This window comes from Hyla sarda, chromosome 4 (genome assembly GCF_029499605.1).
Source record: "Hyla sarda isolate aHylSar1 chromosome 4, aHylSar1.hap1, whole genome shotgun sequence".
Lineage (NCBI taxonomy): Eukaryota > Metazoa > Chordata > Amphibia > Anura > Hylidae > Hyla > Hyla sarda.
Genome location: NC_079192.1, coordinates 33,338,609 through 33,366,479, shown reverse-complemented (window position 1 = coordinate 33,366,479; position 27,871 = coordinate 33,338,609). Strand labels below are relative to the sequence as shown.

The 27,871-nt window shown below is 42.8% G+C and overlaps 1 long non-coding RNA gene across 1 annotated transcript in view; it reads right to left on the bottom strand.

Moving 5' to 3' along the window:
• Positions 1–4,280: 4,280 nt before the first annotated feature.
• The window catches only part of LOC130367742 (uncharacterized), a 429,675-nt gene continuing 406,084 nt past the window's right edge, over positions 4,281–27,871 (bottom strand). The window contains exon 6 of the long non-coding RNA XR_008892153.1: positions 4,281–5,748. This is a non-coding gene — a long non-coding RNA (uncharacterized LOC130367742). The remainder of the gene's footprint in view (positions 5,749–27,871) is intronic.

Sequence of the window (27,871 nt, the reverse complement as noted above, 5' to 3'; positions counted from 1 at the left end):
ATCAGGCTTGACTATATGCAGGACTTGATTATTTGTAGTGACAGCAGACATAGACTTTTGACTTACTGGAATGACTGTAGCTTTGTGGCCTTCCAGGTAGCTGGTCACTTGCACTGAGATCTCTGGTGTTCACTGTTCCTCAGCAAAGATCATAAGAGAGTGAATTGTATTGGCCTTCCCTTTTTATAGTGGGGGGGGGGGAGCTGGACTAAAGCCCATTGATCAAGCTGCGGGTCATAGGTTAAGCTGGTGCTCTCTGGGAGAACATGTGACAACAAATCATGTGACTGCATAACATAACATGTGACAGACTTATAGGTCCTTGAGAAAACCTCTCACAGGTCCTCTGCTCTATCTATACATTAGGATCCTGTCTATACATTAAAGCAGTATACACAACATTCTGGAAACAACAGGGGGAGACCCTGCAGGGGAGACCCCAGGTCACTGAGGGTCTCAACCTAACAGGGCCTAAGGGTAGTACAGGACCATGTCCTGTACTGGGACATCACAAACCCCTCGACGTAGGTGCTGTCAGAGTTTAGGGACGAAGAGGCCGTGGGGCCAGTCGCAGTCCTGAGGCATTTTGAGATAAAAAAATGTCAATTTCAGGCTGGTAAAATAATGGATAGCATTAGAGTCTTTGTATAAATTGTCCATACACGCTCTGACTTGTGATTGAACAGGATAAGTGATGATATAACTTTTCTTTGAGGACTTTTGACTATGCATATAACAACTGGACTATGCATTTTACAGTTAACTATACACAACCTGACATTGTGACTATGTATATAACATACTATGCATGACTAGACTATATACTAGACATTGTATACATGACTAGACTTAGAACTTTAAACTTAGACATTTTTGGATTGGGTTGCTTGAGGCTCTATGCCCAATACCTTGGTCCCTTAGCATTTAAAACACATCTCCCCAGAACACTATTATTAGTTTATTCTAGACATATTTAGGCTAGACAACTGTTATAGATAACATTTTGACATTTCTGTTACCTTGTATTGACTATGTGCATTACTTTAGTCTCAGGCGTACTTTCTGGCCAGCAAAGTATCCTGCGCACGAACATAATGATATTTGACATTAGATACATTTGACATTAAGTAGACTGTGAAATGTTGAGTGCTACAGTACTACTGTATGTGACTGAGGTATACACTACTTTTGTGTACTTTTTATGTGTACATGATGTGTACACAACCATGTGTACTTTAGTGTACTACACATACTGTTTCTTATATATATATATATATATATATATATATATATATATTGTACAAGATGCTGGTGAAGGGGTGAAATGTGCTCCTCCCGACTACATCAGGAAAAACCCCTGTAAGGAGACAACCAGACATCAGAAATGACTGTATACAATTAATTTTTGGTGTACAAAAGTCATTTTCTGACATTCATAACACAATAAAGGACCTATCCAAGAAAGATACAGCTCACTCCCGCTGTGCGCACACCTGTGTCACGGACCCGCCGGCACCGCCCCGGCTTCCACAATAGATCCAACACAAACGAATGTCCAGCACCAGGTATGCGGATAAAATCTTTTCGTTTATTAGAATTACGCAGGACAAACAGGTACAAGTGGTCTTTCTGACGCGTTTCGCGCTTAGATGCGCTTAGTCATAGAAATGACTAAGCGCATCTAAGCGCGAAACGCGTCAGAAAGACCACTTGTACCTGTTTGTCCTGCGTAATTCTAATAAACGAAAAGATTTTATCCGCATACCTGGTGCTTAACATTCGTTTGTGTTACAATATAGGACCGCAACATTTCAGTGTCCCTCCGTAACAATTTTTACTGACTCTATATTACACAACAGTTCATGTACCGCTCAGTAGTCCATGTACATAAGGAGTTCATGGTTCTGTCAACTCAGGGTCCCGGTTCTGAGGAGACTGGTATGCAGCTATATAGAATCTCCTACCCCAAGGAGTCTCTCGGCCGAAGCCGGGCACATGACTTACTATGGCTGGTTGCAAACAAAAGAAAATTTCTTGACAAAGTCTTGTCAGGCACAATTCTTGAACTGTTGCAGGATCTGAAACAACAAGGATGTGCTACTGCACAAAAGTCAGTCAGTCTTGGGACCAAGTCTGGTTATTTTTACTGTACACAGTTACTATACAATTTTCTTTCTTTCTCAGTTTCGCCTACCAGATGGGGTCCTAGGCTGTGAGATGTACTTAGAGTTGTGAGACTGGGCCCCTTGCAAGGGGTCAACATGGGTGTCCCAGCACACATGGGACAATGTGGAATTGGTGATGGTGGGGTTGACAGTAACCACCACCTGCACTGCAGCGGCTTGCACCACAGAGGGATTACCAGTTGGTGCCTCTTCAGGCCAAACCTCCACCACTGCAGGAGTAGGGCCAGGCACTTTGTGGGTACCCGTTGGTTAGGCCACACCTTCTTTACAGCTGGAGTAGACCTGGGTACATTAGTTGGTGCCCGATGGTCAGGCCAAACCTCCTCACTCATATGAGTAGGCCTGGGCACATCTGTACTGGAAAGTTGACTTGAGTGACTTTGGTACTTAGGAGCCTGGGGTACTGGCTCAGGGCTGGAAGTGGAGGAGGGAGTAGAAAAGTTGACTTCAGCCGGGATACTCACATCATACTCCTCCGTCGGGATCTCCGCTTCACCTTTTATAGTGGTCTCTGACAAGATGACCGCCGGCCAGAAGGACGTCATCAGCGGGGCCTGGGACCGGAAGTGACTCAGCGGTGCATCCTCTTTCAAGTTCCATTTTGGGCTGGACACCACAACATTGTTTCCCGCCCGGGGGCGGGATGCTGGCTCTGGTGGGAACCTTTGGCACGCTTTTCCAGCACATCTTTAATCATTGCAGGTACAACAGACATTTTGGCATGCAGCATGGCCTCTGTTCTCATCTTGCACATTGTAAATCCAACTTTTGCAGATTTCTTCCCCACCGACAATACTGTAATTTTTCAGTGGGGTTTTTTTTTATAGTGGGGGGCTGGACTAAGGCCCATTGTTCAAGCTGCGGGTCATAGATTAAGTTGGTGCTCTCTGGGAGAACATGTGACAACAAATCATGTGACTGCATAACATAACATGTGACAGACTTCAGGTCCTTGAGACAACCTCTCACAGGTCCTCTGCTCTATCTATACATTAGGATCCTGTCTATACATTAAAGCAGTATACACAACATTCTGGAAACAACAGGGGGAGACCCTGCTGAGGAGCGCCCAGGTCACTGAGGGTCTCAACCTGACAGGGCCTAAGGGTAGTACAGGACCATGTCCTGTACTGGGACATCACACATGAAATCTGTGCTCGATTGCTAAGGGCTGCCAAAGGGAGCTTTAAGCAATCTCAGAGCCAGGGAAGACGCCGAGGACAAGGTAAGGCCTTGGGCTTCCCTAGCAACCCATAGATGTAATCGCAGGGGGGCTATGGGACCACTAGACACCGGGGAATAGTGGCCTTTAATGTTTATATGCCTTGATCTTCATAGATCACAGTATTTAATCAGTTAAATGACGGACATCGGCATGATCTCTGATGTCCGTCATTACCGGTAGATGTGGCGGGCTTCAGCCATGTCCGCCCACCTGATCCATAATGTACATGTATGCCATATGTCGGGAAAGGGCTAAAGCCCTACAGTTCATATGTGTTTATGCGGGTTACACATAAAACAAATATAATTCCATAGTTGGCTTTCCAATTAGCTTTCATGTGTTTTGTGTTAGGAAATTAGATTGTAAGCTCTACTGGGACAGGAAACTATATACCTTAGGCTAGGTCTACATTATCACCATTGACTTGCACCAGTAATATTGTTGTAGCGTAGCTGCTTTTGAAGCTGCACACACATATAATATAAGGTCATTTAGGTTTACTGAAGAAAAACTATGCAGCACAAAAAAAAATACTTAATTCACAAATTGGGTGCTGTAATAATAAGAACAAAACCATGCTTACCTGCCCCAATCCCCTACAGCTGCTGTTTTGATGGCTCCCACTGTCCACTGCCCTCTGCTGGTTCCTGCAACATGTTGTCTCCACCTGAAAACCAGGTGACCATTGCAGACAGTGGCCCACATTTATCATTGTCTTTAGACAATTTTTTGTGTCTAAAAAAGGGGCAAAAAAGGCGCAAGCAGGGTTTTTTGTCGCCTTTTTTTGCCCCTTTTTGTTTACACATTTCTGCTGATTTTGAGTTGCAATTCACTGATTTTGGCAATAGACATGATATGGAAGAGATTTATCATTGCCCCTTTTTGTAAAAAGGAGCAAAAATAGGCGCAAAGCCACTGAAAAGTCTCTAAAACTACACCAGCCCAGACATGGTGTAGCTGTTTGGTGTATGTGTAGACAGAAATTTCAGAAAATGTGGACCTGCACAAAATTTATCAAAGCTCTTTTACCTTTTAATAAATTTGGTGCTCTTACACATTATCAGCACACACAAAAAAAGGTGTAAAAAAATGCTTCACTAGCACTGCAATGATAAATGTGGGCCAGTGACTAGCTAAATAAGGAGTATCTGCAAGGATGACATGTCACAGGAACCAGGAAATAGTGGAGAACAGCAGGCGTCAGAATGGCATCTGCGGGGTATGTGGGCAGTTAAGGATGACTTTCTTTTATATTTACAGTACCCTTAAGTAGCAAAAACATTTTTTTTGTGCTACCGGAATAACTAATCATGATGCTTTATGGCAAGGTGCTGCATTTAAATTCTTATTCGGGGACCTCCATTCAGTCTCCATTAACGTCATTGCTGTTTTTGGGATGAGAAGCAACCATTGGTGTGAGTGTAATTTGATCTGCCTTATCTATGGTTCAGGCCATGCAGTATTCAAATTTTATTTTATATTAAAGGGCTGACTTAGTAAGACAACCCAAATCTTATGTCCCTGTAAGATGGATTGGGCCTGGTCACCTATGATGTGGTTGGTCACTCAACTTAAACAACTTCTAATCATAATAACAGCTGATTGCCAGCTAATTCCACTATAAATAGTAATGATCCAATAATAGAGTAGGGCAAGAAATCCAACTCCTGGAAGCTTCCCAGCAGTTTATCAGCAGAAACAGACAGCTTTATGATAAGCAGAATATAGGCTGCAATAAAAAAGGCCCTTTATTCTTATAGGCCCTGTAAGGATAGAGTCAGAATCTGGTATGCTACAGAGTAGTAATCCCCAACCAGTTGCTCGAGAGCCACAAGTGTCTTGGGGCCCCCTACTATGTGGCTTGAGTTATTCCAATATGCACAGATAATTTGGTGGCTATAATACAAGTGCAGTGCTCCACTGTGTAAATTCCTAGTACTACTCGGTTGTTGGACACATTACTCCACATTACTTTTTTTTTTTTTAAGGATTTTCTTTATAATACATATGTACATTCTGTGCTGTGATGACACCTAATGGATATTTTTGACAAGGCAAAAGCAAGTGATTTCAATCCACTACACATATGTATGGGACAGAAAGCACTAAAAGGTAAGATGTTTAGTCAGAGTGAGGGGTGCATAATGAGAGCCTAAAGACCCTGGGATGCACAGAACTTCAGCCTAGCAAATAATACTGTCCTAGGAATACCAGTCCTATCAAAAGGTGTTCTACAATAATCTTTGTGTATCCACTGCCAAGAGTCAGCAAGGGTAAGTCTGCAAAGTGCCTTACTGCATTCCATGACCAGAAAGGGCTGCAGGTCTTCAAAAGTGACTAAAGAAAAAAAAAAACATAAGAAACATGAAACAACAGACCATATATACGAATCACTATAGCAATATAATGAAAGCATGATGTAAAAGAAAATAACAAAAAAGCAAGCTTTTTTCACTTACATGATTTGTCAATTTTGTACACAGATAAAACAGATTTAAAAATCTCAATCCTTTCAGTGCTCTCTGCTGACACCTCTGTCCATGTCAGGAACTGTCCAGAGCAGGATAGGTTTGCTATGGGGATTTGCTCCTGCTCTGGACAGTTCCTGACATGGACATAGGTGTCAGCAGAGAGAACTCTGGTCAGAAAGAAAATAACTTCCTGTGGAGCATACAGCAGTTGATTAGTACTGGAAGGATTAAGATTTTTAAATAGAAGTAATTTAGAAATCTGTTTATCTTTCTGGCGCCAGTTGATTAAAACATTTTTTTTTTTTTACACTGGAGTATCCCTTTAAGAAATTATCAGACAAGATTTGAGGTTATCTTGGTGTGTGTCATACATAAAAGTACATACATCAGATTAAGGGTTGTTTACACCACAATTTCACAGTACCTTAGGGGTAAATTCCTTATCCATGCATGCAGTCAGTGAAAAACAAATAAACAATTATGTAATTTACTGACAGCAAACAGACATTACAGGGTTACTCCGCTACCCAGCGTCCGGAACATTGAATTCCGAAAGCTGTGTGCGGGCTTCTGTGTTCACGCCTGCCCCCTCGTGATGTCATGCCCCGCCCCCTCAATGCAATTCTATGGCACATCCCCTCCTGTACACTTTCCTTGAGGGGGCAGGCCGTGACGTCACGAGGGGGCGGGCGTGAACACGGAAGCCCAAACACAGCGTTCGGAACTCAATGTTCCTGGATGCTAGGGAGCGGAGTAACCCTTTAAAAAAGGTGATACTGTAAAGTAAAGATTCTAAGAATATATTAAAATATTGCTTATTCCTGAACTCTATTTACATGATACTAGAATGCCCGACTACATTTGCACCACACTGGGACACCAATTTTAATAGCGCCTACTAAAGGACATAAAGGAATAGGGTAACATAAACCATCCATATTCAAAAATAGGCTATTGAAGGAAGTATTTCCAAGCCTGTCTTAGCAATAAGTTTTGAAGCATAATCATAGAAACAACCCCCCCCCCTCCGCCACCGCATACAGATTCATGAAGTCCAGAAAGTTCCTTATTTCCAACAAGTTAAAAAAAATAATATTCTAACAGCTTCAGTATTATAACCCAAGGTGCAGCCAAATGTGTAGGTGGCACCTTTGGATGAGATCATTTTTTCAGAAAACCTCTGGTTTTCCAATTAGGTAAGGAATCCGTCTTGAATAAACGCCATCTTGCTTCAGGAGAACCATGTGGGATTTAGCATTAGCCATTTTATAGTGTACGTTTGGAGGAAACAATAGCTTATCCCAATAGTTTTTTTTTCCTGATCAACACAAAATTCAACCTTTTGAAACTACGTGTTCACATAGTAGCACATACAGAGTTATGTATATTCCATATCTTCAGCACCCTACATGCACAAATATGTACAATCCCCCTTTCCCCATATTGTGCAAGGAGGTTGAACCAATGAGCCCTAGCAATTTGGCGAGCATAAAAAAGTGTGTATGTTTTTCAATTTCTGCACATTACGTAAACAACACTGCCATAAAACCACCCAAGTACTGCTGTAAAGTAGCAATTCCCAAAAATTCTCCTATACAGTGCTCAAATTACAGTGCCATATAATCCCCAAATTATAAAATATTACATTCCCAATAAAATACTGTGCTCAAATACCAGTGTCATATAGTCCCCAATCAATACTGCTATATAGTGTAATAGTCGTAGTAACAACAGTAATAATGGCCAAATATCAGTTCATTACCATCTCCATAAATTACTGCAATACATTGCCAGCGCTCAACAGTGTCATCTCCAAATAATGTTCAAAATATTTTCATATAGTCTTCATATAATATATAGGTAAACAGAAGAGTCACTTGCAGCACTCCATTTGGTGAAAAAAGGTGAATAGCTTTTATTCCATCATGTGAACAGGATGCCACATTTCGGTTGCCCTTGAAACCATTATCAAGCAGGCCATTGTTATGTTGAAGGCCGCATCAACATACGATGCTTATGTGTGTCGGGGCCATTGCGAAAACATCTATCCGGCAGCGCTGACTGCTTTAGCTGCCACCGTATAGCCGTTTAATGTGCCCCATGTTCCCCGCTCAATGATACTTACATGTCCCCGCCACTCCAGCCCGTCATTTCGCCGCTCCTCTGCTGCCCTGTGCCGTCGCTCTCTGTCGCCGTCATAATGTTGCTGCTCACGTCGCCCCGTTATCTAATAGGGCGGCATGAGTGGGGACGGCGAGCGAAGGCGCAGGGCAGCGGCGATTTATTGATATGGCAGCAGAGGAGCAGTGAACAGACGGGCCGGAGCGGCGGGGACACATGAGTATAATCCATGGTACGAATTCCTCAACATACAATGGTTTCAACAAACGATGGTCCGATTGGAACCAATTACCTTCGTATGTTGAGGGACCAATGTGATTGACTTTTTATTTCCCATCAGATGTAGAACAAACTTGCTTTCTAAAGGGTTTAAGTGGTTTCACTGCTGTTAATGAGACCCCCAGAGTCCCCTCTATGATGCAGAGCTTTTCTATTTATTTTTCTATTTCAGGGTGCAGGACAGGGACTGAGTTGCCAGTGCTACTCACATAGTTACTTTTCTCTTAGTTGTCTAGCCAATCACGGCACAGCACATATGCAATAACATACTGTAGGTGCTGGTGAAAGTGCACTGAACAGGCTGACTCTGTGCTGGGGAATAATTTGCACAGTAAATCCTTCCAATATTTCTGAACTGCTGAGCAGCCCCTGATGAGACATGTTATCCTCTATCCTTTGGATAGGGGTTTAACATGTCTAGAGGCGGAGTATCCCTTTAAATATTTATCATAACCTTCTTCCCTGATTCAGCCTCTATTGTATAATCTAAACCTTTAAATATTGTTATAGGTGAAGGGTTAAGGAAAAATGTAGGTGCTGTGGGTTCTGAGGGGCTCATTGGACCCTGTAATTGTGGGGGGTCTAATGAGTTCAAATGACGGCCGGAGGTCTTTTACCATGCCCGATGGTCATTCCTTTGATACAGCCTGCCAGAGCCTCAATGTAATAGTCCTTTATAAGGACTTAAAAAGTGTAAAATAAATAATAAAAAATAGTTTTACCAAAATATATAAAAGCCCCCCTATATAAAAAAAATGTATCACTCCGCTATAAAAACTGATTAAAAATATACAACATAATAGGTTTTGATGCATGCAGAAATTTAAAGGGGTACTCCGGTGGAAAACTTTTTTTTTTTTTTAAATCAACTGATGCCAGAAATTTAAACAGATTTGTAAATTAAAGCAGTAGAAGAAAACCGCACTCACCCGTCAGCAGTGCACCGATACTTTATTACAAAAGAACCGTGGACATGAACACAAGACAGCAGGATACCGGCAGGAACGCCAGGGCACACACACGTGTAGTGATTTGTAAATTACTTCTATTAAAAAATCTTAATCTTTCCAGTACTTATTAGCTGCTGAATACTACAGAGGAAATTCTTTTCTTTTTGGAACACAGAGCTCTCTGCTGACATCACGAGCACAGTGCTCTCTGCTGACATCTCTGTCCATTTTAGGAACTGTCCAGAGTAGGAGAAAATCCCCATAGCAAACATATCCTGCTCTGAATATGCTTCAAACATATGAATTTACAAATCTGTTTAACTTTCTGGCACCAGTTGATTTAAAAAAAAAAAAAAGTTTTCCACAGGAGTACCCCTTTAATATATATTGTTTACGATTCCGCACAGTTAATGGCGTAAACATAAAAAATGCCAAACACCATAATTGCTGATTTTAAGCCCTTAACCCCTTAAGGACCAGGCCAATTTTCACTGTAGGACCCGGTCATTTTTTGCACATCTGACCACTGTCACTTTAAGCATTAATAACTCTGGGATGCTTTTACTTTTCCTTCTGATTCCGAGATTGTTTTTTCCTGACATATTCTACTTTATGTTAGTGGTACAATTTTGTCGATAATTGCATCATTTCTTGTTGAAAAATTCCAAAGTTTGATGAAAAAATGTATCATTTTGCATTTTTTTTTTAACTTTGAAGCTCTCTGCTTATAAGGAAAATGGATATTTCAAATAAATTATATATTGATTCACATATACAATATGTCTACTTTATGTTTGCATCATAAAGTTGACGAGTTTTTACTTTTGGAAGACATCAGAGGACTTCAAAGTTCAGCAGTAATTTTCCAATTTTTCACAAAATTTTCAAAATCGAAATTTTTCAGGGACCAGTTCAGTTTTGAAGGGGATTTGAAGGGCCTTCTTATTAGAAATACTTAAAAACTGCACCCCTCAAAGTATTCAAAATGACATTCAAAAGGTTTGTTAACCCTTTAGGTGTTTCACAGGAACAGCAGCAAATTGAAAGAGAAAATTCAAAATCTTCATTTTTTACACTCGCATGTTCTTGTAGACCCAGTTATTGAATTTTTACAAGGGGCAAAAGGAGAGAAATCTTCCTAAAAAGTGTAACCCAATTTCGCTCAAATAAGGAAATACCTCATATGTGTATGTCAAGTGCTCTGTGGGTGCAATAGAGGGCTCAGAAGGGAAGGAGCGACAATGGGATTTTGGAGAGTGAGTTTTTCTGAAATGGTTTTTGGGGGCATGTCACATTTAAAAAGCCCCTTTGGTGCCAGAACAGCAAAAAAAAAAAAAAAAACACATGGCATACTATTTTGGAAACTACACCCCTCAAGGGACGTAACAAGGGGTCCAGTGAGCCTTAACACCCCACAGGTGTTTGACGACTTTTCGTTAAAGTTAGGTGTGTAAATTATTTTTTTTTTCCACAAAAATGCTAGTTTTCTCCCAAATTGTAAATTTTTACAAGGGGTAATAGGAGAAAATGCTCCCCAAAATTTGTAACCCCATGTGTATAGATGAGTATGGAAATATCCCATGTGTGAACATCAAGTGCTCTGCTGGAACACTACAATGTTCAGAAGAGAAGGAGTCACATTTGACTTTTGGAAAGCAAATTTTGCTGAAATGGTTTTTGGGGGGCAAGTCACATTTACGAAGGCCCTATGGTGCCAGAACAGCAAAAAAAAAACTGCATGGTATACTATTTTGGAAACTACACCCCTCAAGGAACGTAACAAGGGGTACAGTGAGCCTTAAAACCTTACACGTGTGGTGTGTGCTGACTTTTTGTTAAAGTTGGATGTGTAAATGAAAAAAAAAAATTCACTAAAATGCAGTTTTTCCCCCAAATTTTACATTTTTAACCCCTTAAGGACAAAGCCCATTTGGGCCTTAAGGACGCAGACAATTTTATTTTTAATGTTTTCGTTTTTTCCTCCTCGCCTTCAAAAAATTATAACTATTTTATATTTTCATCCACAGACTAGTATGAAGGCTTGTTTTTTGCGCGACCAGTTGTCCATTGTAATGCCATCAGTCACTTTACCATAAAATGTATGGCGCAACCAAAAAAATACTATCTGTGTGGGGAAATTAAAAAGAAAACAGAAATTTAGCAAATTTTTGGAAGGTTTCGTTTTCACGCCATACAATTTATGGTAAAAATGACATGTGTTGTTTATTCTTTGGGTCAATACGATTAAAATTATACCCATGATCACATACTTTTCTATTACTGTTGTGCTTAAAAGAAATCGCAAACTGTTTAACCAAATTAGTACTTTTAAAATCCCCCTATTTTGAAGACCTATAGCTTTTTCATTTTTCCGGATAAGCGGCGGTATGAGGGCTAATTTTTTGCGCTGTGATCTGTACTTTTTATTGATACCATATTTGCTTATATAAAACTTTTAATACTTTTTTAATTAATTTTTTGGGAATAAAATGTTATTAAAAAAAAGCAGCTATTTTGGACTTTTTTTTTTTACGTTCACGCCGCTCACCGTACAGTATCATTACATTTTATTTTAATAGTTGGGATATTTACACATGCGGCAATACCAAATATGTATATAAAAATTTTTTTTACACTTTTTGGGGGTGAAATAGGGAAAATGGGACAATTTACGTTTTCATTGGGGGAGGGTGTTTTTCAAATTTTTTTACTTTCATTTTTTACTTTTATTTTTACACTTAGGGGACTATTTATAGCAATCATTCGATTGCTAATACTGTTCGGTGCTATGTATAGGACACAGCACTGATCAGTGTTATCGGTCATCTTCTGCTCTGGTCTGCTCCATCGCAGATCAGAGCAGAAGACCCCGGGAGACAGCCGGAGCAAGGTGAGGGGACCTCTGGCTGCAATGCTGGATGATCGGATCGCTGCGGCAGCGCTGCGGGCGATCTGATCATCCATTCAAAGTACCGCGATGCTGCAGATGCTGTGATCTGTATTGATCACGGCATCTCAGGGGTTAATGGAGGACATCCGCGCGATCGCGGATGTTCGCCATTATGGGCGGGTCCCTGTCTGCTATCAGCAGTCAGGACCTGCCGTGCATGACGCGAGCATCGCTCCGATGCTCGCGGTTATGCATAGGACGTAAATGTACGTCCTGGTGCGTTAAGTACCATCTCACCAGGACGTACATTTACGTCCTTCGTCGTTAAGGGGTTAAAAGGGGTAATAGGAGAAAATGACCCCCAAAATTTGTATCCCCATTTCTTCTGAGTATGGAAATACCCCATGTGTGGACATCAAGTGCTCTGCTGGCGCACTAAAATGCTCAGAAAGAAGGAGCGCCATTGAGCTTTTGGAAAGAGAATTTGTTTGGAATGGAAGTCAGGGGCCATGTGCATTTACAAAGCCCCCCCATGGTGCCAGAACAGTGGACCCCCCCACATGTGACCCACTTTTTGGAAACTTTACCCCTCACAGAATTTAAGAAGGGGTGCAGGGAGTATTTACATCCCACTGGCGTTTGACAGATCTTCTAAACAGTGGGTTGTGCAAATGAAAAATTATATTTTTCATTTTCACGGACCACTGTTCCAAAAATCTGTCAGACACCTGTGGGGCATAAATGCTCACTGTACCCCTTGTTACATTCCGTGAGGGGTGTAGTTTTCAAAATGGGGTCACATGTGGGGGGTCCATTGTTCTGGCACTATGGGGGCTTTGTAAACACACTTGGCCTTCAATTCTGGCCAAATTTTCTATTCAAAAGCCCAATGGTGCTCCTTCTCTTCTGAGCATTGTAGTTAACCCACAGAGCATTTTTGGGGGGCTTTTTTTCCCTATTTTTCCTTGTGGAAATGATAAATTTAGGGTAACACCAGCATTTTAGTGAAATTTTTAAATTTTTATTTTCCCATCCAACTTTAATGAAAATTCATCAAACACATGTGGGGTTTTAAGGCTCACTATACCCCTTGTTACATTCCGTGAGGGGTGTAGTTTTATTTTTTTGCGTTTATGTCATAATCACTGTAAAATCAGCCACCCCTGTGCAAATCACGAATTTAGACCTCAAATGTACATCAATTCTGAGCCTTGTTGTGCGTTCGCAGAGCATTTTACGCCCACATGTGGGGTATTTTTGTACTCAGGAGAAATTTTGGGGGTCTTTTTTACCTTTTACCGCTTGTGAGAATAAAAAGTATGGGGCAACACCAGCATGTTAGTGTAAAAATTTTAATTTTTTAGCATTAACAGGCTGGTGTAGACCCCAACTTTTCCTTTTCATAAGGGGTAAAATGAGAAAAAGCCCCCAAAATTTGTAGTGCAATTGCTCCCGAGTATGGAGATACCCCATATATGGCCCTAAACTGTTTCCTTGAAATACGACAGGGCTCCAAAGTGAGAGAGCGCCATGCGCATTTGAGGACTAAATTAGGGATTGCATAGGGGTGGACAAAGGGGTATTCTACGCCAGTGATTCCCAAACAGGGTGCCTCCAGCTGTTGCTAAACTCCCAGCATGCCTGGACAGTCAGTGTCTGTCCGGAAATGCTGGGAGTTGTTGTTTTGTAACAGCTGGAGGCTCCGTTTTGGAAGCACCGCCGTACAATATGTTTTTTTCATTTTTATTGTTTTTCATTTTTATTGGGGGGGGGGGGGGGGGGCAGTGTAAGGTGGTGTATATGTAGTGTTTTACCCTTTATTATGTGTTAGTGTTGTGTAGTGTAGTGTTTTAGGGTACATTCACACTGGCGGGGGGTTACAGTGAGTTTCCCGCTAGGAGTTTGCGCTGTGGCGAAAAATTTGCCGCAGTTCAAACTTCAAGCAGGAAACTCACTGTAATACCACCCATGTGAATGTACCCTGTACATTCACATGGGGGTGGGGGGCAAACCTCCAGCTGTTTCAAAACTACAACTCCCAGCATGTACTGACAGACCGTGCATGCTGGAAGTTGTACTTTTGCAACAGCTGGAGGCACACTGGTTGGAAAACTTCAGTTAGGTTCGGCTAACTGATCACCGAAGGAAATGCTGGGAGATGTAGTTATGCAACAGCTGGAGGTAAGCAACTACAACTCCCAGCATGCCGAGACAGCTGTTTGGGCATGCTGGGATTTGCAGTTTTGCAACATCTGGAGGGCTAGTTTAGAGACCACTGCAAAAATCCATATGATGGATTATTTTTTGTGCCACCAATTCTACTTTGTAATGACATCAGTCATTTTATCCAAAAATCGACAAAAAAAAAATCATTGTGCGACAAAATTGAAGAAATTTTTTTGTAAATTTGGGGGCTTCCGTTTCTACGCAGTACATTGTTAGGTATAAGAATTACACCATTTCTTTATTCTGTAGGTCCATATGATTAAAATGATACCCTACTTATATAGGTTTGATTTTGTCATACTTCTGGGAAAAATCATAACTACATACAAGAAAATTTATAAGTTTAAAATTGGCATCTTCTGACCCCTATAACTTTTTTATTTTTCTGCATATTGTGCGGTGATCTGAAGTTTTTAGCCGTACCATTTTTGTATTGATCGGACTTTTTTATAGCTTTTTATTCATTTTTTCATGATATAAAAAGTGACAAAAAATACACTATTTTGGACGCCATTGACCCTGCAGTTTAATTAACAATATATTTTTATAATTCCGACATTTCTGCACGCGCTGATACTACATATGTTAATTTTTATTTGTACTGTTTTTTTTATGGGAAAAGGGGATTCAAACTTTTATTAGGGAAGGGGTTAAATGATCTTTATTAACTTTTTTTTTCCCACTTCTTTTCCAGTGTTATAGCCCTCATAGGGTCATAGGCCCTCATTGATCAATGATTCTGCCGCTTGACTGCTCATGCCTGGATCACAGGCACGGAGCAGTAATTCGGCGATCGGACACCAGGAGGCAGGTAGGGGCTCCAGGATGCTGCGATTTCGCTGTGGCGGTCCCGAACAGCCCACTGAGCTAGCCAGGAGTAGTTTACTTTCATTTTGAAAAAGGCGATCAACTTTGAACGCCGCGTCTAAAGGGTAAATAGCTTGCGGCACCGCGATCAGTGTCACGCACTATTATCGTTGTTAGAGGCTGGGCCCAACACGCCGTGGCCCCGCGTTATAGAAAGGGAGCGGACTCAGGGTGTACAGGTACGCCTTGCATCCTTAAGAGGTTAAGTCATATCATATTCAAAAACTTTTTTTAATAAAACGGTAAAAAAGTCCCATTAGAACAAAAAATAGTACCGATATTAACTAAACATCATGGCACAAAAAATGAGCCCTCACACATCCCCATATACAGAATAGTTAAAAAAAAAGTTATAGGGGTCAAAATAGGACAATTTTAAGCATGCTTTTTATGTCATAAAATACTTTTTTAAGACGTACAATAATAGAAAACTATGCAAACATAGGAATCTTCTCAATCGTATTGTCCCACAGAATAAAGAGAATATGCCAGTTTTACAGAAAAGTGTACTGTGTAAATGAAAGGTGTCATTGGAAAAGGAAAAGGTAAGAAAAATTGCTGTATCCTCAAGGAAATAATGCACTGTGTCCATAAGGGGTTGAACTTAAATGTGCTCTCTGAACTATGTGTTCAATTCCAATGCCCTCCCTCCGGTCTTTAAAATTTGGTGTCTTGAAAATCCAAAATCTCCTTTTAATTCATAGTACAAAAAAGAAGGGATACTCCAAAACCTCCCTTATCATGACAAATCTTTTTCAAAACTTTGCATAATCTCAATAATATTTTCCACATACACGGCTCCAGTCTATCATAAATATCTTAGGTAAATCATATCTATATATAAATTGTAAAATAGTGTTCATGAGTGACCAAAATAACATGCATATTTTGCTGCTGATTTTCTGCAGCAAATTTTGTAACCCATTGACTTAGAGGGTGCATTCACATGGGCGTATTTGTCAGCAGATCCGCAGCTGCGGATCCGCTGACAAAGGCCCCTAAAGGGCTGCCCTCTTTGTGCCTGCTAATAGCGGCAATCCGCCGCTAGCTACCAGCAGACACACTGGGATGTGCGAGTTACCCTGCAGTGTACTCGCACACATCACGGCCACTCTCTGTGTAGCTCAGGGAGCCGGGGGAGCGGCCGCGATGTGCGGGATGTGCGGATACACTGCGACTCGCACTTCACAGTGTGTCTGCTGGTAGCGGCGGATTGCCGCTATTAGCAGGTACAAAGAGGACAGCACTTTAGGGGCCTTTGTCAGCAGATCCGCAGCTGCGGATCCGCTGACAAATACGCGTGTGTGAATGCACCCTAAGGCTAGGTTCACACTACGGAATTTCCGCCTGCAATTCCGCTTTGAAATTGCAGGCAGAAATTCCGCTTGCTAAAATGTATAGTGTAGTGAATGGGTTTCCGTTCACAAATTCACACTTCGGAATTTGTGAAGCGGAATTTGTGAACGGAAAATCCACTTGGAAATTTCCGCCTGAAGAATGGCGTTGTTCATTCTTCAGGCGGAAATACTCGCAGAACACATTGCAGCCTATTGGATACTGCATTGTCTGCCCGGTCCTAGCGCCGACTGATTCAGTGAAACTGCGAATGGCTCATTAAATCAGTTATGGTTCAGTCGGCGCTGGCCGCACTCGGAATCTCTGGGCGGAAATTTTCTGCCCGGAGATTCCGTAGTGTGAACCTACCCTTAAGGGTAGCAAAATCTGCTTCAGAATATCTGCAACAAATTTTGCAGCTAAATTTGCACATGTACACTAAATGTACACTAAATTAATTTTCCATTCCTCCATGTTTTCTTTATGACCAGATTTCCCAACATCATCTTCTAGGTCTCATCTGGAGCCAGGATTGTTTCATGCTGCCAAGAAATCTTTATAGGAAAAACTCCTTCTACGTGTTAACAAATTAATGTGGGTGATAGATTTAGATGTCTACAAGTGGGGATCTACAAGAATCAACCACTGGCTGTCTTAGAGTCAACAGACATAATCTATATGGGGGAGATTTATCAAAACCTGTCCACCGGAAAATTTGCCCAGTTGCCCATAGCAACCAATTACCATATATACTCAAGTATAAGCCGAGTTTTTCAGCATGATTTTTCGTGCTGAAAATGCCCCCCTTGGCTTATACTCGAGTGAACTAAAAAAAATAAAAAAAAAATATCAGTGGAGGGGTGGTCCGGGCCGTCCGTCTTCGGCCATCTATGCTGCAGGGACCGTCCGGTGGGGAGGGTTACTCGTTCCGGGCTCTCCATCTTCACCGCAACCAATTACCATATATACTCGAGTATAAGCCGAGTTTTTCAGCATGATTTTTAATGCTGAAAATGCCCCACTCGGCTTATACTCGAGTGAACTAAAAAAAATAAAAATAAAATATCAGTGGAGGGGTGGTCCGGGCCGTCCATCTTCGGCCATCTATGCTGCAGGGACCGTCCGGTGGGGAGGGTTAGTCGTTCCGGGCTCTCCATCTTCACCGGGAGGCTCTCTTCTCCGCTCCGGGCCGGCCCTGAACTAGTGACGCTGCATTGACGCCACCACGCAGGGACGTTCATGCGCAGGGCCGTCACGGACGTCTGCTGCTCACGGATGTCACGCCGCGTCGTCATCATCGTCACTAGTCTGTGGCCGGCCCAGAGCGGAGAAGAGGGCCCCCGGTGAAGATGGAAAGCCCGGAACGACTAACCCTCCCCACTGGACGGTCCCTGCAGCATAGATGGCCGAAGATAGACGGCCCAGTGAGTAGAAAACAAAACGGGGGTCTGCATGACGTGGTGATAATGACAGGGTGATGATGATGATGATGAGGGTGATAATGACTGGGGTGATAATGACAGGGGGATGATGATAAGAGTGATAATGACGGGGGTGTTAATGACGGGGGTCTGGATGATGACAGGGGGGAATGATGACATGGGAGAATGATGTATTTCCCACCCTAGGCTTATAGTCGAGTCAATAACTTTTCCTAGGTTTTTGGGGTGAAATTAGGGGCCTCGGCTTATATTCGGAACGGCTAATACTCGAGTATATACGTCACTGTAGATTGCCTCTTTCATTTTCAACAAGGCCTCTGAAAAAAGAAAGAAGCGATCTGATTAGTTGCTATGGGCGACTTTTCCTTTGCACAGGTTTTGATAAATCTTCCCCTGTGATCCCAAAACAAATTTTGCCTGCTGGTTAGAATATATCAGTTTTTTAATTATAAAAGCAAGTAGGACCCGAATGACTATTTCCGAATATAATTAATTTGAAGAGGTGATCGAGTTTCCTAGATATGGGGAAAAGGAGGAAGAGTTCACTGGTTCTTAAAGAATTATTTGGAGAGAAGTTCTTGGCACTTGGGTGATATTACCATTACTACTCCTCCACCTAAAAAGCAGCTCAGCCCAGCTTTGTACACAGGAATCTCAATGCAAACCTCACAGTTTAATCTTCTTATCTTCAAGTACAATTGTTCTCGGGACGCTTCAGAAGGTGATGGGTCTCTGTCTAATGTCAGGGATCTCCCCAGCAGTTATTATCCGGAGAGGCAAAGTCTGATGAATGTGAGAGTGAGTGTGCAGGATTTAGCCTGCGGTTTATTAATAGGAATATCAGCCTCTCTACTTCTGTGGAATAAGACTCCATTTTCCTGCGTATGTTGATTTTGGCTTTGGCTGTACGGCAGGACAGCACTGCCAGAATCCACAAATTTCATTCCTGCTCCCCCCAACCCCCCTCGCTGTGTCTTTTAACCCTAGATAACCCAGTGCTGCTCTAAGGGGTTAACCCTCATTTCTTAAGTGAATATTTTTTGTTTCTTTTCAACTTGTTTGTTAAAGGTAACACTATCATATTATTAAGATAACCGATAATAATGATAATAATTATTATAATAATTATACTAGAATTCTTAACCCTCGTGATATTATAACAGTAACCCGGCTCCTGATCCTCTTATTACCCTATAACATCTTATTACAGTAACCCGGCTCCTGATCCTCTTATTACCCTATAACATCTTATTACAGTAACCCGGCTCCTGATCCTCTTATTACCCTATAACATCTTATTACAGTAACACGGCTCCTGATCCTCTTATTACCCTATAACATCTTATTACAGTAACCCGGCTCCTGATCCTATTATTATCCTATAACATCTTATTACAGTAACCCGGCTCCTGATCCTCTTATTACCCTATAACATCTTATTACAGTAACCCGGCTCATGATCCTCTTATTACCCCTATAACATCTTATTACAGTAACCCGGCTCCTGATCCTCTTATTACCCTATAATATCTTATTACAGTAACCCGGCTCCTGATCCTCTTATTACCCCTATAACATCTTATTACAGTAACCCGGCTCCTGATCCTCTTATTACCCTATAACATCTTATTACAGTAACCCGGCTCCTGATCCTCTTATTACCCCTATAACATCTTATTACAGTAATCCGGATCCGGGTCTTCTTTTTACCCCTGCAACATCTTAATACAGTAACCCGGCTCCTGATCCTCTTATTACCCTATAACATCTTATTACAGTAATCCGGCTCCTTATCCTCTTATTACCCTATAACATCTTATTACAGTAACCCGGCTCCTGATCCTCTTATTACCCCAATAACATGTTATTCCAATGACCCGGCTCTGATCCTCTTATTACCCTATAACATCTTATTACAGTAACCCGGCTCCTGATCCTCTTATTACACTATAACATCTTATTACAGAAAACCGGCTCCTGATCCTCTTATTACCCTATAACATCTTATTACAGTAACCCGGCTCCTGATCCTCTTATTACCCTATAACATGTTATTACAGTAACCCGGCTCCTGATCCTCTCATTACCCTATAACATCTTATTACAGTAACCGGGCTCATGATCCTCTTATTACCCCTATAACATCTTATTATAGTAACCCGGCTCCTGATCCTCTTATTACCCTATAACATCTTATTACAGTAACCCGGCTCCTGTTCCTCTTATTACCCTATAACATCTTATTACAGCAACCCGGCTCCTGATCCTCCTATTACCCTATAACATCTTATTATAGTAACCCGGCTCCTGATCCTCTTATTACCCTATAACATCTTATTACAGTAACCCGGCTCTTGATCCTCTTATTACCCAATAACATCTTATTACAGTAACCCGGCTCCTGATACTCTCATTACCCTATAACATCTTATTACAATAACCCGTTTCCTGATCCTCTTATTACCCTATAACATCTTATTACAGTAACCCGGCTCTTGATCCTCTTATTACCCTATAACATCTTATTACAATAACCCGGCTCCTGATCTTCTTATAAACCCTATAACATCTTATTACAGTAACCCGGCTCCGGATCCTCTTATTACCCTATAACATTTTATTACAATAACCCAGCTCCTGATCCTCTTGTTACCCTATAACATCTTATTACAGTAACTGGCTCCTGATCCACTTATTACCCTATAACATCTTATTACAGTGACCTGGCTCCTGATCGTCTTATTACCCTATAACATCTTATTACAGTAACACGGCTCCTGATCCTCTTATTACCCCTATAACATCTTAATACAGTAACCCCACTCATGATCCTCTTATTACTTTATAACATCTTATTACAGTAACCCAGCTCCTGATCCTTTTATTACCCTATAACATCTTATTACAGTAACCCGGCTCCTGATCCTCTTATTACCCTATAACATCTTATTACAGTAACCCGGCTCCTGATCCTCTTATTACCCTATAACATCTTATTAAAGTAACCCGGCTCCTGATCCTCTCATTACCCTATAACATCTTATTACAGTAACCTGGCTCATGATCCTCTTATTACCCCTATAACATCTTTTTACAGTAACCCGGCTCCTGATCCTCTTATTACCCTATAACATCTTATTACAGTAACCCGGCTCCTGTTCCTCTTATTACCCTATAACATCTTATTACAGTAACCCAGCTCCTGATCCTCTTATTACCCTATAACATCTTATTACAGTAACCCGGCTCTTGATCCTCTTATTACCCTATAACATCTTATTACAGTAACCCGGCTCCTGATCCTCTTATTACCCTATACCATCTTATTACATTGACCCGGCTCCTGTTCCTCTTATTACCCTATAACATCTTATTACAGTAACCCGGCTCCTGATCCTCTTATTACCCTATAACATCTTATTACAGTAACCCGGCTCCTGATCCTATTATTATCCTATAACATCTTATTACAGTAACCCGGCTCCTGATCCTCTTATTACCCTATAACATCTTATTACAGTAACCCGGCTCATGATCCTCTTATTACCCCTATAACATCTTATTACAGTAACCCGGCTCCTGATCCTCTTATTACCCTATAATATCTTATTACAGTAACCCGGCTCCTGATCCTCTTATTACCCCTATAACATCTTATTACAGTAACCCGGCTCCTGATCCTCTTATTACCCTATAACATCTTATTACAGTAACCCGGCTCCTGATCCTCTTATTACCCCTATAACATCTTATTACAGTAATCCGGATCCGGGTCTTCTTTTTACCCCTGCAACATCTTAATACAGTAACCCGGCTCCTGATCCTCTTATTACCCTATAACATCTTATTACAGTAATCCGGCTCCTTATCCTCTTATTACCCTATAACATCTTATTACAGTAACCCGGCTCATGATCCTCTTATTACCCCTATAACATCTTATTACAGTAACCCGGCTCCTGATCCTCTTATTACCCTATAATATCTTATTACAGTAACCCGGCTCCTGATCCTCTTATTACCCCTATAACATCTTATTACAGTAACCCGGCTCCTGATCCTCTTATTACCCTATAACATCTTATTACAGTAACCCGGCTCCTGATCCTCTTATTACCCCTATAACATCTTATTACAGTAATCCGGATCCGGGTCTTCTTTTTACCCCTGCAACATCTTAATACAGTAACCCGGCTCCTGATCCTCTTATTACCCTATAACATCTTATTACAGTAATCCGGCTCCTTATCCTCTTATTACCCTATAACATCTTATTACAGTAACCCGGCTCCTGATCCTCTTATTACCCCAATAACATGTTATTCCAATGACCCGGCTCTGATCCTCTTATTACCCTATAACATCTTATTACAGTAACCCGGCTCCTGATCCTCTTATTACACTATAACATCTTATTACAGAAAACCGGCTCCTGATCCTCTTATTACCCTATAACATCTTATTACAGTAACCCGGCTCCTGATCCTCTTATTACCCTATAACATGTTATTACAGTAACCCGGCTCCTGATCCTCTCATTACCCTATAACATCTTATTACAGTAACCGGGCTCATGATCCTCTTATTACCCCTATAACATCTTATTATAGTAACCCGGCTCCTGATCCTCTTATTACCCTATAACATCTTATTACAGTAACCCGGCTCCTGTTCCTCTTATTACCCTATAACATCTTATTACAGCAACCCGGCTCCTGATCCTCCTATTACCCTATAACATCTTATTATAGTAACCCGGCTCCTGATCCTCTTATTACCCTATAACATCTTATTACAGTAACCCGGCTCTTGATCCTCTTATTACCCAATAACATCTTATTACAGTAACCCGGCTCCTGATACTCTCATTACCCTATAACATCTTATTACAATAACCCGTTTCCTGATCCTCTTATTACCCTATAACATCTTATTACAGTAACCCGGCTCTTGATCCTCTTATTACCCTATAACATCTTATTACAATAACCCGGCTCCTGATCTTCTTATAAACCCTATAACATCTTATTACAGTAACCCGGCTCCGGATCCTCTTATTACCCTATAACATTTTATTACAATAACCCAGCTCCTGATCCTCTTGTTACCCTATAACATCTTATTACAGTAACTGGCTCCTGATCCACTTATTACCCTATAACATCTTATTACAGTGACCTGGCTCCTGATCGTCTTATTACCCTATAACATCTTATTACAGTAACACGGCTCCTGATCCTCTTATTACCCCTATAACATCTTAATACAGTAACCCCACTCATGATCCTCTTATTACTTTATAACATCTTATTACAGTAACCCAGCTCCTGATCCTTTTATTACCCTATAACATCTTATTACAGTAACCCGGCTCCTGATCCTCTTATTACCCTATAACATCTTATTACAGTAACCCGGCTCCTGATCCTCTTATTACCCTATAACATCTTATTAAAGTAACCCGGCTCCTGATCCTCTCATTACCCTATAACATCTTATTACAGTAACCTGGCTCATGATCCTCTTATTACCCCTATAACATCTTTTTACAGTAACCCGGCTCCTGATCCTCTTATTACCCTATAACATCTTATTACAGTAACCCGGCTCCTGTTCCTCTTATTACCCTATAACATCTTATTACAGTAACCCAGCTCCTGATCCTCTTATTACCCTATAACATCTTATTACAGTAACCCGGCTCTTGATCCTCTTATTACCCTATAACATCTTATTACAGTAACCCGGCTCCTGATCCTCTTATTACCCTATACCATCTTATTACATTGACCCGGCTCCTGTTCCTCTTATTACCCTATAACATCTTATTACAGTAACCCGGCTCCTGATCCTCTTATTACCCTATAACATCTTATTACAGTGACCCAGCTCCTGATCCTCTTATTACCCATATTACATCTTCTTACAGTAACCGGGCTCCTGATCCTCTTATTACCCTGTAACATCTTATTACAGTAACCCGGCTCCTGATACTCTAATTACCTGTCACGAACCGGCAGGACGGGTAGTGGATCCTCTAGACCAAAGAGGCGATGGCGCGGGTTGTACGGGTTCTAAGCAGTTACTGGTCTTCACCAGAGCCCGCCGCAAAGCGGGATGGATTTGCTGCGGTGGTAACTACCAGGTCGTATCCCCCAGTGACAACTCGACCTCTCTGGCAGCTGATAAGGCGTGGTACACAGGGAGTAGGCAGGAGCGTAGTCGGACGTAGCAGAGGTCAGGGCAGGCAGCAAAGGTTCTAGGGCGAGTAGTGGGTAGCAACGGGTTCGGCAACAGGCTAGGCAAGACAACACAGTAGGGAACGCTTTCTCAAAGGCACAATGGCACAAAGATCCGGCAAGGGCAGGAAGGGGCAGGTAACCTTTATTGGGAAGTGGCCAGAGGTCAGGGACCAGCGCACCAATCAATCAACCAATTTACAGAAGGCGGCGCGCGCGCCCTAGAGAGTGGGGCCACGCGCGTCGGGAGGCAGAGACAGACGGCGCAGGGAGCGGGGAGCCAGGTAAGCCAGACAGGGACGCGGCGCGTGAGCGGGGACCAGCCGCCACGGAAGCCGCGTCCCCGACCAGCGCGTCTGACCGGGAGACGCCGGGATCCCGAACAGGAAGGCCGGGGGAGTGGGCGCTCCGGTCCGGGGCAGGGGACCGGAGCGCACACTGTGACAGTACCCCCCCCCCCTTAGGTCTCCCCCTCTTCTTGGTGCCCAGAAAACTGAGGATAAGACTGCGGTCCAAGATGTTCTCCTCAGGCTCCCAAGACCTTTCCTCAGGACCGCAGCCCTCCCAATCAACCAAAAAAAATCTTCTCCCTCGAGAGATCTTGGTCGCCAAGATCTCCTTGACAGAAAAAATATCTGAGGTACCGGCAACAAGGGTGGGAGAAACAAGCTTGGGGGAGAAAAGGTTAAAGACAGCAGGTTTAAGAAGGGAGACATGGAAAGAGTTATGGATTCGGAGGAAGGGAGGAAGATGAAGCTGGTAAGAGACCTGATTGATCCGACTCTTGATTTTATAGGGTCCCAAGTAACGAGGGCCCAACTTGTAACTTGGGACCCTAAATCGGATATATTTAGAGGAGAGCCAAACCTTGTCACCTGGGCGAAATTCCGGAGGAGCTCTGCGTCTCTTGTCGGCTTGGATCTTCATACGAGCGGAAGCCTTGAGGAGAGCAGCGTGAGTTTCACGCCAGACAGTGGAAAAGTCCAGTACAAGACTGTCAACAGCAGGTACAGAAGAAGGAGTGGGGTACTGCGGCAGAGGTGGAAGAGGATGACGGCCAAAAACTACAAAGAAAGGGGACTTGTTAGAAGGTGAGGATTGTTTGTAGTTGTAGGAGAATTCCGCCCAGGGAAGTAGATCCACCCAATTGTCATGGCGAGAGGAGACAAAGTGGCGCAGATTGTCGCCCAAAATTTGGTTCACCCGTTCTACTTGGCCGCTGGACTGAGGGTGGTAAGAAGAAGAAAAGTCCAATTTGATCCCAAGCTGACCACAAAGAGCCCTCCAGAATTTGGAGACAAATTGTACCCCACAATCCAAGTCAATATGTTTGGGTAGACAATGAAGACGGAAGATGTATTGGAAGAATTGTTTGGCTAACATGGGTGCTGAGGGTAGACCAGGCAGGGGTACAAAGTGAGCCATTTTGGAGAAGCAATCTACCACGACCCAAATAACGGACATGCCATGGGAGGAGGGAAGATCAGTAACAAAGTCCATAGCGATGTGAGACCAGGGAACTTCAGGAACAGGTAGAGGCAAGAGGAGGCCCGCTGGTTTCTGACGAGACGATTTATCCCGGGCGCAAATCATACAGGCCTGGACAAAGTACGAGACATCTTTCTCCAGAGAAGGCCACCAGTACCTTTGGGAGATTAGTTGGAGAGATTTTTGTACCCCGGGATGACCGGCAAAAAGGGAAGCGAGGCCCCACTTGAGAGGTACGTAGGATTTGCCCAGAGGAAGAAGGCGCAGGTCCACAGGAGCGACGGCAATAAGGCGTTCTGGCGGGATGATATGTTGGGGTGTTAGCTCGTTGCCCACCACATCAGAAGAGCGAGACAGAGCATCTGCCCTAATGTTCTTACAAGCAGGACGGAAATGAATTTCAAAATTAAAACGGGCGAAGAACAAAGACCAACGAGCCTGACGGGGATTTAGTCTCTGGGCAGACTGGAGATAAGCCAGGTTCTTGTGGTCTGTGAAGATGTTCACAGGATGTGTGGCGCCCTCGAGTAAATGTCTCCATTCCTCCTGTGCCAACTTAATGGCCAGCAGTTCCCTGTCTCCAATGGAGTAATTTTGCTCCGCGGTAGAGAATGTTTTAGAAAAGAAGCCGCAAGTAACTGTCTTGCACCCGGAAGACTTTTGGGTGAGGACAGCTCCGGCTCCCACCGAGGAGGCATCCACTACGAGAGAGAAGGACTTGGTGGAATCTGGCCTAGAGAGAACGGGGGCTGTGGCAAAGGCGGCTTTCAGTGACTGGAAGGCTTCTTCAGCTTGGGAAGGCCAGGATTTAGGGTTAGCTCCTTTTCTTGTTAGAGCCACGATAGGAGCCACCAGAGTGGAATAATGAGGGATAAATTGCTTGTAATAATTAGCAAAGCCCAGGAATCTTTGTATGGCTCGGAGAACAGAGGGGCGTGGCCAATCCAGAACCGCGGAAAGCATGGCTGGATCCATTTGAAGTCCTTGGGCTGAGATAATGTATCCCAGGAAAGGCAGGGAGGACCGTTCAAAAATACATTTTTGAAGTTTGGCGTATAAGCGATTTCTCCTAAGGCGAGAGAGAACTTGTCGCACATGGACCAGATGTTGGTCCAAATTGGGGGAAAAGATGAGGATGTCATCCAAGTATACGACCACGCAGGCATAAAGTAGGTCCCTGAAGATGTCGTTGACAAATTCCTGGAAAACGGCAGGCGCATTACAAAGGCCGAAGGGCATCACCAGATACTCAAAGTGCCCGTCCCTTGTGTTAAAGGCGGTCTTCCACTCATCTCCCTCATGGATGCGGATCAAATTATAGGCCCCTCGAAGGTCCAATTTGGTGAAGATCTTTGCCCCTCAGAGACGGTCAAATAGCTCAGAGATTAGGGGCAGAGGGTAGCGATTCTTGATGGTAATTTTATTAAGTCCTCTGTAGTCAATGCAGGGACGGAGAGAACCGTCCTTCTTGGTCACGAAGAAGAAACCGGCTCCAGCAGGGGAAGAAGACTTTCTTATGAATCCCCTCTGCAGGTTCTCACGAATATAGTCGGACATGGCAAGAGTCTCAGGAGGTGAGAGAGGATAAATTCTGCCCCGAGGTGGGATCAAACCGGGCATCAGGTCGATCGGACAGTCATAGGGTCTGGGAGGAGGAAGGACCTCAGCTTGTTTCTTGCAAAAGACATCCGCAAAAGAATGGTATGGCTTGGACAGATCAGGAGGCGGAGAAACTTGCGGAAGCAGTTTAACAGGACCAGGCTTGAGACAATGGTCAAAACAGGAGGAACCCCAACGCAGGATCTCACCGGTGGTCCAATTCAGGACAGGACAGTGATGTTGAAGCTACGGCAGACCCAGGAGGAGTTCGGAGGAGCAGAAAGGAAGAACAAAGAACTGTAAAGTCTCTGTATGAAATATTCCAATGTCCATCTGCAGAGGCTGGGTACGAACTGCACAGTGGTAGCCTCTCACCGTTAACTGGGAGCCTCTCACCGTTAACTGTAGAGATGAGGAACGGCTTGGGTAGACGGATTACTGGAATACGGTACTTGTCAACCAAGGAGGCGTGAATGAAGATGCCAGCTGAACCGGCATCCAAGAAGGCAATAGCGGAGAAAGAGGACTTGGAAGAGAAGAACAACTGCACGGG